We start from the raw sequence: 19,077 nt of genomic DNA on the forward strand, positions 1-19,077 counted from the left end.
TATGGGTCTGAACGGCGGTTTGTGCACACACTTATGCACCTTAGGTAACATGTACAATCAGGGCCTCTTTGGGTTTCTTTGAACAAGGAATCAGCTAACATTCTCCATGATAATTCCATCCTTAACTGCTCTTTCCAAAATGTAATTCAAAACTTCCAAGAACTGTTCAGTGAGCTTATAATTCAGCTTGCCATATGTTACAATGACTGATACTTGAGCGTTGACTTTTTCTTCATAGAACGTGATGTCCATGACTACCAATGCCACTCCCTTGTCAGCCTTTTGACAGGTGATGGTTGGATTTTCTGTTATCTTCTTCAAGATCCCAAATTCTTTGTTGGTTATCCTGACTGAAACATTATGTTATGGTGGTGTGGTTTGACTTTGAATGGATCCACTATTGTTGTTAATTATTCGTGATAACCTCACTAAATAACGTCTGTACTATGAAAAATTCAAGCTGCAAAAATGCCACATTTCACTAAATGTTTTTCTTGCTGGTTTGCTTTTAGGTGCACTAGAGATATTACCCACAGCACTGCCACAAAATGCCGGTACAAAAGGACATTACCACAACACATGAGTCCTCTCTTCCGCCCTTCCCAATTCCCACCCTCTCCCTCCATAAAAAAAGTCCCTCCCACCAAAGCAAGTAAAATAAACAAGCATTTGCAATGCAACAGGGCTCGCATTTGTCAGAGTCAGAGCTATTGGCGTTGTAAAAAATGTCTTATCTATGTGTTTTGGTTTGGAGTGTAGTGGATGTATGAACAGAGACACAGCTGCGGCAATGCCTAAAGGACTCAGAATGAGGAATTACCACTGGGACCAGAGAAGCAGCTGCAGCACTGTCTAGAGAAATCAGAATGAGGAATTATAGATGAGGCCAGAGAAGCAGGTAGCAGCACTGTGTAGAGGACTTAGAATGAGGAATTACAGATGGACCCAAAAAATGCAGCTGCAGCACTGTCCAGAGGACTTAGAATGAGGAATTATCGACAGGACCAGAGAAGAAGCTAGCAGCACTGCCTAGAGGACTAAGAATGAGGAGTTACCACCACTGTGACTAGACAGCTGCAGCACTGCCTAGAGGATTTAGAATGGGTGAGTTACTGACAGATCAGAAGTAGCTAGCAGCACTGCCTAGATGTCTTACAATGGAGAGTTACTGATGGGACCAGAGAAGCAGCTAGCATCACTGCCTAGAGGACTAAGAAAGAGGTTTTACCACTGGGACCAGAGAAGCAGCTAACAGCACTGTCTAGAAGATTAAGAATGAGGAAATACCGACGGGTCCAGACAAGCAGGCTGCAGCACTGTCTAGTGGACTAAGAATGAGGAATTACCACTGGGAGCAGAGATGCAGCTGCAGCACTGCTTAGAGGACTAAGAAAGAGGAATTACCACTGGGAACAGAGACACAAGTGCCACATTTGTGACCGTATAAAGAACAAGATTTTCAGCCCTGTTTACAGAAATGGAGCAACGGGGCTCCGAGCGAGTGAACATAATTAATGCCAAAAACAAAAGATTGGGTGAAAGGGAGCAAGCGAATAAAGTCAAATTTCTAACATTCTAACTTTGTGACTGCTCAACTTGATCTTCAGTGACCCACACTCTGTAGATCATAAGTGAAAGCTGAGGTAGGAAGGGGAGAACACAGAGAAATGGTGGGTGGGAGGGAGGGGAAAGCAGTAACACTGGTCAGCTGCTCCAGTAATTGGAACAAATTGTGCGTGAAATGAACTGAAATTGACAGAAGCGAGATGAGCCCTGTGATAGAGCCAGTCGCTATGGGAGGAAACAGACCAAAAGGATGAAAAAATGGGCATGGTTTACCATTCAAAAAAAAGAAATTTAGAAAGGCACCTGAAACAACCAATGACAAGCGACGGGCCAGCTTGAAGCCCATGTACTGAATACACCATACCTCACAGCGCATGCGCGCTACTAGGCTCAACCTAAAAAGGGCGTTAGAGGGCATTGATCCGGCCCTGAAGGCTCACCACCTCTCGTTAAGCAGCACCAGCTCACATAGGACGCGTGTTGGAAGTCATTTGTGGATGATGAGGGGGGAGCAGTGGTGGATCCAGCTGCTGGTGGCGCTGGTGTGGCCAGTATGGAGGCACTGGCAGCAGGAACTGGGGGCAGTGGCACATGCCTCCTCTTTCCCCAAAGCCACCAGCTGGCGATATTTAGCCTGGAAGGCCTCCATCCAGCGGGTCACAGCCGGCTGGCCATTTTGTGCTGTGATGATGCACCAGCAGAAGTAGCTATATCAAGAAATAAGAAAAGAGGGGAAAAAAACGAAAACAAAAATGTTTAATGCTCAGTTGCAAACACACACACACACAAATATATATTATATATTTATATATATATATATATATCTACACACACACACACTTATATAGTGGTGGCACAGTAGCAGAACATTGCAGGCCCCTAAGGCCATTGGAATGTTCGATGTGATTAGTCACATGGCTAAGTTTTACCCACACATGCATCACATAAAAAGCACTGACTGCAAAGAAGTCAGAATACCACCTGGGTAAAGCTAAGTGTTTTTTTTTCTTATAAAGGATCACCTAGTAAAAAGACTAAACAGACAGTGTGTCAAAAGTAAAATACAGTACCTGCCATTAATGAGTACAGCAGATATTTGCAGCACAATTAATAGTATTTTGGTTGTGCAACACTAATGGAGGCATTCTAACGTTGGGTACTTTACTACTCTCTGCAATCTGCAACATATTTTTGGGGCAGCTATAATGGACAATTTATTAACTTACTTTATTTCCAATTGTCCTGCTCTTTTTGGATTGCTTTTCAATGCTACCTAGACTCCAAATAGGCAGATGAATAATAAATACTACTACTTCACACACGTCACATATAACGCAGATATCCTGTCAGCCGTAAGTAGACAGTGGAAAAAATGATGCAATGCAGTTCAGGGAAGGGAACGGGATATAGATTTTATTTGGCATGTTTGTCACAGAGTATCCCTTCTGCTAAACTGAAAATCGGGCACTTATTCTCACTTTACTGCCTGGCCGCGCTCTCCGCCACAAATTATTTTAAACAAATACCTTCACTAGGCTAGAAGGACAGCTATTCTAATGCAGGGTAAATTGGAGGGATTAGGCTAGGTAGAGGTTTTGCTATAGAAGAGCGGGGTGTGACTGATCATCATTTGCTAATCTTTTGTCAGTCACTGAAGTTGACAAATGACAAAAGGGAAAAATGTGAACAGGTGTAAAATTGTCATGGAAGCCATGAAATATATAAATCACTTAGCCAGAAAAATGTATCACATGCCAAGAATGAATTTTTGAATGTTTTTGTAGGCTGGGAAATAACTTAGAAAAAAATAATAATAGAGTGAAGCACTAGTAGGAGGTGACTTAGTGGGCACTGGGAAACGCACCTTGTTTTCGGTATGTAATGCATTGAAAACTTCGTAATGCTGCATTAATTTAAGTAGACGCGCACTGCACAACCAACGCTGCAGTGCCCAATTGAACCATGCTGCAGTTACGGTCACAGGTGGCAAAATTCCATGGACAGGGAGGTGATAAATTATGATGGGTGGGTTATCTGCCTCACTTAAATACAGTTGCAAAAACAACAATTGATGGACAGAATGCAGAACAATGTCATACATTCACCCCAGTACAGAGATCTGGGCCTAAATCCATCGTTTTTTTGCTCACCATGCCATTCCAGTTTGAACCCAGCCATATGCAAATCAGTCTTGACCCTGTGCCCCATGGGAACAGTCCAGCCCGAACTGCCAAGCCAGGTCCTCCCTGGACTGGAAACAAGCATCCTAGGACCGGTTTCGGGCTTTCAGCCCTCGTCAGCCAGGATAGCTTGATTCCAGTGGCATGGAGAGCAAGGGACTCACGTCTGAGCATACCCTTCCCACTCGGGGTGACAAATGCAAAAACAACAATTGATGGACAGAATGCAGAACAATGTCATACATTCACCCCAGTACAGAGATCTGGGCCTAAATCCATCGTTTTTTTGCTCACCATGCCATTCCAGTTTGAACCCAGCCATATGCAAATCAGTCTTCACCCTGTGCCCCATGGGAACAGTCCAGCCCGAACTGCCAAGCCAGGTCCTCCCTGGACTGGAAACAAGCATCGTAGGACCGGTTTCGGGCTTTCAGCCCTCGTCAGCCAGGATAGCTTGATTCCAGTGGCATGGAGAGCAAGGTACTCACGTCTGAGCAAACCCTTCCCACTCGGGTTGACTGGGTGTGAGTGTCTGATTGGTTCTGATGCTCCGTCCATCACCACCCCCTTTTGTACCGCTTTGTTCGCCATAAGTTGGCAGGGTATGCTCAGACGTGAGTCCCTTGCTCACTTTGCCACTGGATTCAAGCAAGCCTGGCTGAAGACGGCTGAAATGCCAGAAACCGGTCCTAGGAAGCTTGTTTCCGGTCCAGGGAAGGCATGGCTTGGCAGTTCGGGCTGGACTGTTCCCATGAGGCACAGGGTCAGACTGATTTGCATATGGCCATGTCTGAACTGGGGTGGCAGAGTGGGCTAAAGAACGGTGATGGATCAAACCCAGATCTGCTGACTGGGTGTGAGTGTCTGATTGGTTCTGATGCTCCGTCCATCACCACCACCTTTTGTATCGCTTTGTTCGCCATAAGTTGGCAGGGTATGCTCAGACGTGAGTCCCTTGCTCACTTTGCCACTGGATTCAAGCAAGCCTGGCTGAAGACGGCTGAAATGCCAGAAACCGGTCCTAGGAAGCTTGTTTCCGGTCCAGGGAAGGCATGGCTTGGCAGTTCGGGCTGGACTGTTCCCATGAGGCACAGGGTCAGACTGATTTGCATATGGCCATGTCTGAACTGGGGTGGCAGAGTGGGCTAAAGAACGGTGATGGATCAAACCCAGATCTGTTGACTGGGTGTGAGTGTCTGATTGGTTCTGATGCTCCGTCCATCACCACCCCCTTTTGTACCGCTTTGTTCGCCATAAGTTGGCAGGGTATGCTCAGACGTGAGTCCCTTGCTCACTTTGCCACTGGATTCAAGCAAGCCTGGCTGAAGACGGCTGAAATGCCAGAAACCGGTCCTAGGAAGCTTGTTTCTGGTCCAGGGAAGGCATGGCTTGGCAGTTCGGGCTGAACTGTTCCCATGAGGCACAGGGTCAGACTGATTTGCATATGGCCATGTCTGAACTGGGGTGGCAGAGTGGGCTAAAGAACGGTGATGGATCAAACCCAGATCTGTTGACTGGGTGTGAGTGTCTGATTGGTTCTGATGCTCCGTCCATCACCACCCCCTTTTGTACCGCTTTGTTCGCCATAAGTTGGCAGGGTATGCTCAGACGTGAGTCCCTTGCTCACTTTGCCACTGGATTCAAGCAAGCCTGGCTGAAGACGGCTGAAATGCCAGAAACCGGTCCTAGGAAGCTTGTTTCCGGTCCAGGGAAGGCATGGCTTGGCAGTTCGGGCTGGACTGTTCCCATGAGGCACAGGGTCAGACTGATTTGCTTATGGCCATGTCTGAACTGGGGTGGCAGAGTGGGCTAAAGAACGGTGATGGATCAAACCCAGATCTGTTGACTGGGTGTGAGTGTCTGATTGGTTCTGATGCTCCGTCCATCACCACCCCCTTTTGTACCGCCTCACTTAAATACAGTATCCTTAATATGTCAATAAGCAATGTGACTTACACTGCCTGTCCCTGCCACGGCAGTGACTTGCCCCAGCCGCCGCAAGGACTTGTCTCCCTCCAACCACCTCCTGGGCCACCTCCGTTGCACTGGTGCGGGTGCTGCCGGCCCATCAGTCTGTCTAACTAGAAAACAAAAATTACACATTTTTGATACCAGATTCGCCACCCAAGTACTAATTATTTTTTAACAAAGTAAAACCACAATATCTCACTACAGTTCGGTTAACAGCATTTTCTATCAAAACTATCAATTTTGGATTTTTTTTTTTTACTTTTATGTAGCGTGAACTCAACGCGAAGGTATCAGAGCACTTTACACAAGCACCTGTTGTGTTACAGACAGACACATTCTTTTTTTTTTGTTAGGCACGGGGGGGGGATTAAGTGATTTGCCCAGAATCACAGGATGTTGAGCGTCCATGCCGAGACTAGAACCCGGTTACCCAGCTTCGAGTTTGACTGCTCTAGCGGTTAGACCACATCCTCTCCCCTTTGTTTGTTTTGTTGGTTGACAATGTTAGATAGGCCAGGTAGTCAAGCCAACCAAAAACATCTCTTAACGGAAGGGCAGAGCTACGACGACTGAATCATTGAGGTGCAATGAAGGGGTAGAATAGTCAATGAAGGACATACGGTCTTGGTTGGCAAATCTCATACTTTCCTGCCATGCTGCACTGTCATGGAAACTGCTGGTACAATATATAAAAAAACAATAACACAACATTGGGGGGGGGGAGAGAGAGCCCATGGCCTCTCTTGTTTGACTGTTTGAGCATGAGCAAGAAAGCCTTCCCATCAAATGGGTGGGGAATCATAGTTCACTTGGGCCTGCAATCTTCGCAGTACCAAAAATCTATTCTCTTAGTATTACAGTACCACAATACATATAAGGGGAAAGGGAAAGCTTGCTAAAGAAGCAGAAGAAAGTTAGACACGAGAAGTCCGCTACAGAAAAAAAAGGAGACATTATAAAACAAAATAAACAGGACAAAATTAATTTATGAGTGGGGAGAGGTAAAAGTTAGGGAAATAAATAATAACAGGACTTACTTGGGCCAGCAAAACCCTCTGCCTCTGCACTGGTCGTGGGAGTGGTGGTTCCACCTGCCATTGCACTCGTGGTGGCAGACCATTCGCCCTGCTGCGCTGATGCTCTCTTGCATGCTGATGTAAGAAATAAAGATCACTAAAAAAATAGAATAGTGGTACAGTTATTCTCCCAAAAAATATTTGACAGGCAGACACAGTAGCATTGTACTTTCCTAAATCAAACAGCCTATTGCCCTATTCTCTAACCCTAAACCCTTTTCATAATTTCCTAAACTACATTTAAAATGTTCAACAGATCATCATCTAGATTTGTATCTGCACTAACCAACAAATGTCTTTATTTCCAACAGGCTTAAACTGAAGGGTGCCTACTCCTTTCTCTTTAAATTGGCCCTCTTTTTTAATAAAACAATTTTCACTTCTTTGAGTAGAAGGCATCTTCTTTCTTTACTCCATTCACTACTGCTTTGGGTGACTCCTAATTTACTTCATTGCCTTCTTTCTCCTAATCCAAGTTATCTTTCACTTCTTGAGGTCCTGAGACTTTCACTGAAAACTTTGGAGTGACCAATTCAGGTTGACGGTCCGATAAAGAGATAGGAGCTGGACGGCCAAAAGTAAGGGAAATCAAAATTGAACTTTCAACTTTCTGGCCAAAGTTAAATTAAATCTTTGATGATGTTCTTAAATGCTCTGCTTTCTTCTAAGTATTGGTTGAAACTGCTTAACTGAAGAATTTTCTTTGTTGAATGAAAAAGCAGACCCCTTCTCAGTCTGAGATGTGCCAAAGGCAACAACTGTCTGTGCCTTGATGGACTGGTTACCACCATCACTTTCAGAACTACATTCAGTACTGCTTCCATATTTTTGATCATGACTTGGCAAATAGTTTTCATAGGCTCAGCAAATAGATATAAGATCACAAAGTGCATGTGTCCCCATAGGTTTCACTATCTAGTATCGTACTGAGCAGTTCAGTGCTGTCAACTGTTTGTTGCAATCACCACTGCTGCTGTTTTTTCCATAACTAGAAGGGTTTGCAGCCTGTTGTCTTTCACCATTAGTTATTGTACCAGCAGCATTTTCTTCAACCAATGTTGAGATAGTACAGTCCGTAGTAAGGGATCCTACAAGTGCCATCTTGGTTCCTTTAGTTGACTTTATATTTGTAAACAATAGGTTATTAGACAGGTTACCATTTCCATTGGATAATATAGCTAATGGTTTGACTCCAGTGCTTGCACCAAATCCAGAAAATCCACCTCTAGTTGGCAAAACCAAACCTATAAAAGCCACACCACTGTCAGATTCAGATCCAATATGTCTGTTTTGCTTTTTTGATCGTTTGGCCTTTCAGGAAATTTTCCCTTGCCAAAGAAAAAAGTTCCTGCCTCTTCAGTGCCTTCTTCCTGGTCCCTATTTTGGTCCATACATTCCTTACCAACCATTTTTCTGTTATGTGTCTGGACTTTGAGTAGTTTCTTTCGGCTAGCAGCGTCCAGTCCCCAGCAGCTAGAAGAGCCCCTGTGATGAGGAGCGCTGTTAGTGAGCTGAGTCAGTTACATAAACTAAACATAGCAAAGTATGAAACACATGAAAATATTCTTTTTTTTAAACATTTAAAAATAAATATAACTTTGCAAATATATACTGTTAAATTAAAAACACATTTGAATTAAAAAAGGAAATACAAAGAAACTACTCCAATCTAAAAACATCAAATATGTTTTTTTTTTTAATTATTTTTATTGAGTTTTTGGCAATCCATTAGAACAAAAAAAAATACATTTTATCAAACATGTACAATATGCTGGAACAAAGCGAATTACATCAAGGAAAAAAAGACAAAAAGAGAAACCCCCGTAGACCATATATAAGAAAATTTAAGCAATTTAAAATATAGTAGCAGATATTGAAGTCTATCTACCCCATTCAAAAAATGACTATTAGTCAAAGTAAGATCCCCAAATTTTAGTAAATTTACGTAGTGCCCCGATCCTTTGTGCAAAAATAAATTCGGATTTCCTGACTTTCCTACTTTTTTGAAACCATTCATCTACAGTTGGCACTGTTTCTGTCTTCCAGTGCTGAAGAATCAGTGATCTTGCCACTGCCACCAAAATATACAAAAGTTTCACCATAGACTCGGGCAAATTTAATTCTAGGTCCAATCCGAATATGATTAAATTATCGTACCTAGTAATCGGGAAATGTAAATGAAGAGAAATCAAAGAAAACATTCCTTTCCAAAAGGACTTAAGTTTAGGGCAAAAGGCCATTATATGCGACCAATTAGCCAAGTCGAGTTGTGTGCATCTAAAACAATTAGACGATGCAGAGTTATACATTTTAGCCATGATTGCAGGAGTATAATATAAGAGCCACTTACTATAGAAAAGCATACGTCGCCAATTGGCGCCTCGTAAAACCGTGAAATTAAATTTATTTAAGGTACTCCAAAAATTATCAGTTATTTTAATGTTTTCCTGCTTCTGCCACTTCTTTATTGCTTTAAGGCTTATATCCTCCTCCCTACCTTGTGCTAGACTTTTTTTCCATTTTCCGGGATTTTTAAAAAGTGGAGACCAAAAGAGGTCATTTGTTAACTGTAATAGTTGACTATTTTGTGCTAAATCGAGTTGAGCCAAAGATTTATGCAAGAGAGCATATGAACCTATAAGTAGAAAGTTTCCACAAATTAAAGTAGCCATCTCATCAATAGTCAACCATATTCCATCTTTCACAAAGTTCGATAAAGTTGTAAACCCAAATCTGGCCCAATTTTGTATAATTTCTGACCCAATATTAATCCCTAATCCCAGAACAGCATCCCTCAGTGGAGTTACTAGGCTCAAAATAGGGAGAGAGTACCTTTTTAACATAACTTCCCGTTTTTTAAAACACCAACTCAGGACCTTATATCTAACCAATTTGGGTGATTTAACTATCGAAAGAGGAGAGGGAATTTTGGTCTCTTTACAAATTAAATCGAAAAAAAAGTTTATAAACAAAACGACTCTAGGTATTGAGTGTTTAAATCTTGAAAGATACTGTGCAAAATAAGCATAGTAATAGTCTTTCAGAATTGGCAGGCCCAGACCACCTTGTTCTTTATCTGCATATAAGACATTAATAGCTACTCGGGTTTTTTTTTTAGCCCAGACGAAAGCTGAAAATAAAGATTCAACTTTTGAAAAAAAAGCGCCTGGGAGAGAACACGAAATAGTAGAGAACAAAAAGTTGAATAAGGGAAGTATTGCCATTTTAATCAATGCCACCCGACCCAAAATAGATAAAGGCAATAGATTCCATCGTGAGAGCATATCATGGACTTTTTGAATCAGCGGCTCAAAGTTCAATGTGTATAGATCCCGTACTAGAGGTGTAAAGAGAACACCCAAATACTTTTTAGGTCTATCGTTAACACAGCTCTGAATATCTGGGTGCAATTCAGGATTATTCTTACCACAGATTAAGATTTCTGTTTTCTTCTTATTAATTCGATATCCCCCCAATGTTTCAAATTCAGAGAAAATGGAAAAGGCCAATGTTTGCGTATGTCTCTCAGGTTTCAACAGCAGCATAATATCGTCAGCATATAATTTAATTTTGTCCATGCCGGGAACAGGCGGAAGAATATCCTTACTTTCTCTAATTGCTACTGCCAAAGGCTCAATAAAAAAGGCAAATAGGACAGGAGACAATGGACATCCTTGCCTTGTCCCTCTTTGCACTGAGATCGAGCCAACTATGGATGAATTAACAAGGATATGTGCCCTTGCCCCCTGATATAAATTCCTAATTAGAGTGATGATTTGAGAGGGAATACCAAAGTGCTGTAGTATAAGAAAAAGTGTATCCCAAACCACCAAATCAAATGCCTTTTCTGTGTCTAAAAGGAGAACTAAAGCCGGAACCCTACGTACTTCAAAATAGTCTAATGCCTCAATCAGATAATGTGTATTAGTCATTAATTGACGGCCGGCAATAAAACCATTCTGATCTGCGTGAATCAATTGTGAAGAGACGTGATTGAACCGAATAGAAAGTAATTTTGTAATAATTTTATAATCTGAGTTCAATAATGTTATGGGTCGATAAGAGTTAGGATCTAAGGCTTGCTTCCCTTTTTTCAAAAAACTGACTACCGTTCCATCATAGAAGGACGCAGGAATTGGGCCACCCTCCAACATAGAATTAACTAGTAAAAGAAAGAGCGCAGAAAAAGAATTAAAAAACGTAACATAGAATTCCGAGGGGAGTCCATCTGGGCCACAGGCCTTACCATGCGGAAGGCTTTTGACAACAGACTCTAAATCATCAGAGAGAAATGATGACGCCATTGCTTCTTGGTCTAGTTTAGAAAGAGTAGGGAGACCAAATTTATCTAGGAAATCGTTTAATCTCCCCTGATCCGTAGTGTGGTATGAGGTATAGATTTTCTCATAATGGGACAGCATAATTGTTCCAATCTCTCCCTGATCTGAAGTATCCCCCCCACTAATTGGAGATTTAAGAGACTGAATTACATTAGCTGCAGCACGTTCTTTAACCTGCCATGCTAGGAATTTGCCCGTAAAATTACTATGTTCGTAAATTTTTTGGGATTGTCTGCAGAACATTTCCTCACTTCTAGTAAAATAATGCGCATTCAACTCCCGTTTTGCGGCATTCAATTGATTTTGTATCTTAAGAGAAGGATTACAGTACATTTGGTTTACTAAAACCTGTATGTTTTGCTGCAATTGGTTCTTTGTATTCCTATAAATGGCTGATTCCTTTGCATCTTTTCCAATAACTGCCCCCCGAATAAATGCCTTCAGTGAATCCCATACAACATGTATGGGGGCTGTCCCAATATTTCGTTCAATATACTCCCTAATCTCCTTTTTAAGAGAAGAGTCCCATATTTCATCAGAAAGATAGGACTTATTAAAAACCCATCGTTTCGGAGTATTCGTGCTCTCTTCCAGCACAAACTCAGCCACTAACATTGCATGGTCGGAGAAGCCATTATGTAACATCCGAAAATGCTTAATTTAAAATGTTGAGGAAACCAAAAGAAAGTCGATACGAGAAAATGACTTATGTCTCCCTGACCAACAAGTATATTCTCTTTTATCAGGATTTACAGAGCGCCATGGGTCCACAAGATCGAAAATCCTTACGTTATTCGTAATTATCTGAAATGATTTAGGTTTCAACTGCTTTTTCCCACCAGTGGTGGAATCCAAGTTCGGTTTCATGAGAATATTAAAGTCCCCTCCAATTACAATATCTCCCCCAACCATCAGTAGGGACTGAAACATTTCATCATATATTTCAGGGCAGTCGTTCAAGGGGGCATAAAAACTTACGAATGTAACATGCAATGGTCTATTCTTCAATTTACATGTGGCCCAGCACCACCTACCCTGGGTATCTGCATCCGTTTGAATCAACTCCACCTCTAATCTCCTACTAAAAAATAGTGCGACTCCTCTAGCTGATTCAGAGAAGAAGGAAAAGCCCCGATACGAAGCCCACCCCTTAAACATGGAAAAGTTATCAGATTTAGAGATAGGAATATGGGTTTCTTGTAAAAATATAATTGCTGGATTTTCAGACAAAATCCAAGTCTCTATTGCCCGCATCTTCTTTTTATTATTTAGACCGTTCACATTAAAAGAAATAATTTTCAACTTTATTTTAGTCATAATTAGAGCCCAAATTTAGAGCCCACAATCCACATTTTCCTTTTTTTTATCCAATATAACTTTAAACAGTCAATACAAAAATCAATATTCACCAAATAACCCAGCAAAAGGACCAAGTTACAAAAATAAAGGAAGCTAGAAATTTTTTTTTTTTTGCCAAAAACTTCATTTTTTAACCTTTTAAACCTCACCCACCCCTTCTAAAGCCTGTGGCACCCTCCTAGCACTGCCTAGTTCTTCCCACGCGTACCACAGGAACCAACCCCTTAACAATGAGGTGTCCTGAATTTGCACCCCTCACCCCCGAGGCCGTGACTCCCCCCCCCCCCCCAGAACAAATAAGGATTTGCAGACCTGAAAAAGGAGAAAAAAAAAAAAAAAAAAAAGGATCACGTAATCTAGATTATCACAGAAAACATTCGAAAACAAGTACATACGACCAGACTATTCAGACTAGCCATTCTAAATTCCATGGAGCAAAGCCTGTGCTTCCTCCACGTCTGATAACATATGAAATCTTCCTTTAATGAGTACTCTAAGTTTGGATTGTTGTACAATCACTGCTTGAGCCCCCTTAGCTTTAAACAGATGTAAAATTTTAACGAACTCCTTCCTGCGTCTCGCTGCGGCTGCAGACATGTCAGAAAAAATTCGGCATTTTGTTGTATCAGTTACAGAAAACTGCCTTTGTTGAATTGCCTTGGAAAGAATTCGCTCCTTAACCCTAATATCAGCAAAATTTAGAAGGATAGTTCGCGGGAGAGTTGAATTCGGAAATGGGCGAGCAGGTACCCGGTGGGCTCTAGTAATAGTGAGATCATCTTTACACTCCGGTATCACCACCTGATGGAGGAACGTGGTCACCCATACAAGCATGTCTGTCCCCTCAATTCCTTCAGGAACGCCCACTATGCGTAGATTGGACCTTCTATTATAATTCTCCAAATCATCCATTTTGATCTCAAAAGCCTTGGTTGTTTTAACGGCATCTTTGGACTCTTGTTTTACCACAATAATTTGGTCCTCTAAGGAGGAGATCCGTTCCTCCGCCTCAAGTAAGCGAGCTGGAAAAGAGGAAACTAACTCCTCGATTTTATCCATTTTGTCCAGTCTCAAATGAATTGCAGAAAGTTCGGCGCTTTGCGACCTTTTAATCTCTCGCACCTCATCCAGGATTAGATTCAGCATATCCTTCACGGACATCTTCATTTCACCCTCCATCTCTGTATCCATCTCTAACAAGGGGCCCAGGGGATCTATCGCCTCCCTATCACATCCCCTATCAGGGACTTCAGAGGGCTGTGTTACTTCACATCTTTTTTTCTAACAACCGCAGCATCCGTTATTGTCTTTTTTTCCTTGGATCAGCTGTAGGAGCATCGATAGAAGGAGGACTTGAAGAGGTGTTTTACCACAAGACACGGCCCATTTGTGCCAGCCTGTGAAAACTGACCTAACTCCAGATTTGAAGATCCCCTGGAAGTCGCTGTATTAGACGAGGGGGGAAATGATTTTTTAGTAAACAAAGGAAATTGTTTAGACGGAGGGCACAATGGGGAAGATTCAAGAGTCTCAAGAGTGTTAGGGTAATCCTCAGAATGTAAGGCGTTAATTTCATCCCCCATATTCAATTGGACTACATTTTCTACTAAGGTATCCTCGAGCTCTGAGCTCTCTGGTGAACGTTCCAAGTCCCCTTCCTTAGGGACAGCACAGTCTATTAGTCTGGCTGCTGCCGCTGCCTCTTTTGCCTGTTGTCGGCGCTGCTTAGCTTTAACACGAGCATTTAAGAGTTTTCCCATAGTGCGTGCGTCGATAATTGCTCATTTATTTATTTTTTATTTCCTTTTCCCCTTACTGAGCAATTATCGACGCACGCACTATGGAAAAACATCAAATATGTTAAAACAAAACCAAAGTCAAATGTCAGACATTGGGAAAAATACAAGTTTGCAGTCATGGTGGCGGAAGAGATCAGATTTACTATTCCAACACAAGTCTAATAAACACTAGGGCGAGTGGACACATTGTGGTGGGGCTAGATTTGCAATTCTAACTCCAGTCTAACATATATTGGAGAAAGTGTTTACGTTTGTGGGATCAGGTATACTCAGGGTCATTGGAATAATGAAGAGGACCACCTGATGCATCAGAGTGGAATAAATTATGCAGCAAGATAAGGCAAATTATGCAGCACATTTTGTGGTCGTATTTATTACTTGAATCATTTTTATACGTTAGCACTGTCTGAGCAACCGATTCACTTTATTAGTACCAGTTAAGACCTAAATGCAGCAATAAGCAACTGAAATGTGACCAAGGAACCTTTCCAAAGGACCTTCCCACTGCGGAGTAACACGTGTCACTGCATTTTTAGTATGTTTTGATCAGTTTCACCTAGAAACATTTGTTTTGTTAAATCTTCAAGTTATACAGCAGATGGTGGATTATGTGGCAAATCCATAAATATGTAGAAAGCTCAACAGCTGGAGAATTTCTTAATTCCAGTGGCCCTTAATATACTGATCAAACTGCAATCAGACAATAGCTCGGGAAAGAGCATTTTTATGGTGGTGGGGTCTAACATTCACTACACCCAAGTAATATAATTTCAACGTAATTTTTTTAAAAATCAAAGTACTTTATCTTTTCAAGTAATATACATTGAAAATGTCAACATTTAAAAATGTAAACCGTATCACTCAAACATACCCCTAAAAAATTATCAAAATTTACAAAAGATTCTTTTAAAATTGAACAAACTTCAGATAATAAATGTAAACAAAACACCATCAAATCTACAAAATAGAAAACCAATTAAAACTTTTTAAAATTATTTTTGTACTTTTAAATAAAAAATATTGTCAATTTAAAGAAAGTATTATTAAACTAGTCAATCTGGGTTACCCACCCAATTCCCCAACTGGCCCACCACCTCGAATTTAAGTATTTTGTAGTATAATTATGTATTACGCTTTAAACAAACATAACTATTTAAACATGAAAAATTCAATGTAACCATTAATTTGGATTTTGAAGAACTATTAAAAAAAAAAAAAAGTATTTTAATTGTTTTTCTAGCTACTTCCTAACTTAAATAAGCATGACTAGATGTAGTAATGTGACTGTGTTTTTCTATGGAGCAGCCTGCCTTGCTACAGTGAAAATAGCTTTTGGGCCCTTTTCACTGGAAGCCCATGTATAACAGTAAACCTTTACACATCATACTTTTAAATATCACACATCTTGCCTCATGGGCAATAAGGCTTATATGGAAGGGACGTATTAATATTTAAGAAGTAATCTTTTGACAAGTCAAAAAGTGTTTGACATGCCAAATTTGCAGTTTGAAACATCAGTTATGCCACACATGGCAAGCCAGCAGTCAAGTTTGCATTCTCACAGGGGTAGATGGATAAATTAGTGCTGCAGTCCATATGTGACATTTAACTTGCAGATCCTAGGTACACTTGTACAATATACTAGAGACAAGTCAAATATGCCAATTAGGGTAATACCAATTTTTATCATATTTAAAGGCATTACACAATCACTTTAGCACTGGTATAGTACACAAAGTTCTACAACCAGCAAAAATAGGATTCAGCAAAGTTGCCGGCAAGTAGGGAACACGTTCTCCATAGCGTCACACAAACCTACATTGACAGTAATAAGAACCAACCAATTAAATGCTAGTTATCCCATCTCGATATAAAGATGGGGTATTCATGTATGCCATACAGAAACATGGTACATAGAATAGAAAAAAATAGTGTTTAATATAGATTTTTTTTAATTGCATGTGTTAATTGGCATTATTTTAACATGCGGGTCAAGTTTAGTAGTAAGAATTAATTTTCTAGACACAATGGAGAGGCTTTTTTTGTTGGGTATGAAGGTGTGTAAGGTTGCAATGTGTTTGCATTCAGGTTGGATAACAATTTGGGGGCAAAAAAGTGATAGCAGCACAATGATCAGTGGTTGCAGTACAGAGTGAACTCATGGTGAGAAGTAAAGATTATGCTCAGTATATCATTAAAACCACCAATTGTTCAATACAGAAATAAATTAAATATACTGAAGGCTACAATCTGAAGCTGTATTGACCTAGATCAGTGGTCGTTTGATTAGGACAGTGGTTCAGAAATCTTTTCCGACCCCTTGACCTATTGGACGCAGCTCCCCCTGTGTTAGATTTATTTGGGCGGGTGGAAGGGGATATAAGCCTGACCTTGGAAAGTACTTCAATTTTTGTCCTTGAAAATAATTCTGATATTGATTGTATTGTAATGGCATTTATATAGCGCTTTTTCTGCGAGTAGCACGCTACTCCGGAACCCAAGAAGGATTAGTGTTAAATTAGTATAGTGAAATATGAAAGTAATTTGAGTGGTGGATAGGTTAGTCAGTTATTTGGATTCAGAAGGATAGCAGAGGGATAGAAGAGGGAAAAAGGTTTGCATTTATATAGCGCTTGTTACCCCTGATGGGCTGTTGTAGCTTTTTTTTTTTTTTTACAAGTAGCACGCATAGCAAATGAAGGTAGTTTAATCACAGATGTAACACAATGAAAATATAGCACTTGTTGAACAAGTTACATCCCTTCGGTAAGGATTTATCTGTAAGAGACATATATTAGTTATAGATTCCTTACCTTAGAATAACCCCTAGGTATCCGACAGGATCTGGAGAAATCTTTTCTTAGCAGTACCCCTGCGTGTCGTTAGGTGGTGTCAGTCGCGTCAGTTGGCGTGGTTGTCGGGATGACGTTGCGGTATCTACTTAGACGCGCCCCTGTGCATTGACGTCATTCTTTGTACACTACTTTCTATGCCAGAAGCACAGAGCCATGCAAGACACTGACAACTGGTTTACAAACCTAGGACCCTGAAGGGGAGTCCCTTACTCTAGAAGTCAGTTTGCAGAAAAGGGAGAATGGGTGGGGCGGTAAGAAATCTATAACTAATATAGGTCTCTTACAGATATATCGTTACCGAAGGTAAGTAACTTGTTCATCTGAAAGAGACAATTAGTTATAGATTCCTTACCTTAGAATAGATACCCCCGCAATACCAACCCCGGAGGTGGGTCTGTGAACCAAGTTCACACCAGAAAGTCCTGGAGAACCGAACGGCCAAAGAAGCCGTCTCTCCTGACTTGACTATCCAGGCAGTAATGCTTGGTGAACGTGTGCAGTGATGCCCACGTGGCTGCCTGGCTGATTTCACTGAGGGGGACTCAATGTCCCAAAGCGGTAGTGGCTGCCGTCACCCTGATGGAGTGGGTGCGCAGGCCTACCGGAAGTTCCTTTTTCGCGAGGAAATAGCAATTTCAGTTGCAAAGAACAACCATTGAGAGATGGTTCGTTTTTGCATGGCCCGACCTTTCTTCGCACCCGCATGGCCCACGAAGAGTTCACCCGGAATTGTCGTGGGCTATCAAGATAAAACGAAAATGTATGTTTTGGATCCAGAAAGGATTCTCTCCTCCTCTTTGGACGGATGCGGGGACGGAAAGAAGGTGTGCAAAGTGATGGTCTGACCTATGTGGAAAGAGGTAACCACTTTGGGAAGGAATGAAGGCCTTGTGCGGAGTACAACCTTGTCCGGATGGGCTGCAGGGAAAGGAGGTTTAGATGAAAGAGCTTGGAGCTCACTCACCCTGCGAGCAGAGGTGAGGGCATCCAGAAAGGCAGTTTTAAGAGTTAAGAGCCTGAGAGGGCAATTATGTAGCAGCTCAAAGGGAGCGCACATAAGGTAGGTTAAGACCAGATTCAAGTCCCACTGGGGCATCACAAAAGAAACAGGAGGAAAGAGGTGAGTGAAACCCTTCAGAAAACGATTTAAAACAGGGGACTTGAAAAGAGAAGGCTGATGAGGCAGCCGAAGAAAGGCCAAAATGGCTAAAGATAGCCTTTAAGAGTGCCCAGAGTAGAGCTCTGCTGGGCCAAAGGAAGAGGAGAACCTCAGAAAGGGGGGCAGAAAGGGGATCTACAGCCTTTGCTGCACACCATGCCACAAATTTGTTCCACCTACAGGCGTTATACCGTTTTAGTGGAGGGATGCCTGGCTGCCAAGATTACATTACAAACTTCAGAAGGAAGGTCGAAAGCTGTCAACTGTTGCCGTTCGATCCCCACGCGAGAAGGTGGATGCTGGACAGGTTCGGGTGGAGGACCCTCCCCTGCTGCTGCGACAGAAGATCCTCCCGAGGAGTCTTATCGGAGGATTGATGGCCATGTGTAAGAGCTTGGGATACCAGACTATCCGTGCCCAGTCAGCACCACAAAAATGACTTGGGCCCGGTCGCACTTGATCTTCAGCACTCTGGGTAGAAGTGGTATAGGCGGAAAAACGTTCAGAAGACCGCAGCTCCACTTGTGACGAAAAGTGTCACAGAGAGAGTGCCGCCTTGGAAATTCCAACGTGCAGAACTGCTGACATTGCGCGTTAACTTCGGTGGTGAATAGATCTAACCAAGGCTCTCCCCACTGACGAAAGAGACCTTGCACCACCTCAGAGTGAATACGCCATTCATGATCCATCACGATTATTCGGCTGAGTTTGTCCGCCCTGGCATTCAGAGAACCTGCCAGGTGTTGAACCACCAGGGAAATGCCCTGATCTT

At 41.9% G+C, this 19,077-nt stretch overlaps 1 long non-coding RNA gene and 1 pseudogene across 1 annotated transcript; both read right to left on the reverse strand.

Annotated features, from left to right (window-relative positions):
- Nucleotides 1-830: 830 nt before the first annotated feature.
- On the reverse strand, nucleotides 831-6,853 carry LOC146772476 (uncharacterized). Its single transcript, XR_014972227.1, has 3 exons — nucleotides 6,755-6,853; nucleotides 5,703-5,827; nucleotides 831-2,273 (listed from the first exon to the last, which is right to left on the reverse strand). It is a non-coding gene; the product is annotated as an uncharacterized LOC146772476 (long non-coding RNA).
- Nucleotides 6,854-7,022: 169 nt separating this feature from the next.
- Nucleotides 7,023-8,202, reverse strand: LOC146772477 (nuclear pore complex protein Nup50 pseudogene; annotated as a pseudogene).
- Nucleotides 8,203-19,077: the final 10,875 nt, after the last annotated feature.

The sequence above is a fragment of the Triturus cristatus genome, chromosome 12 (assembly GCF_964204655.1).
Source record: "Triturus cristatus chromosome 12, aTriCri1.1, whole genome shotgun sequence".
In the NCBI taxonomy this organism is placed as follows: domain Eukaryota; kingdom Metazoa; phylum Chordata; class Amphibia; order Caudata; family Salamandridae; genus Triturus; species Triturus cristatus.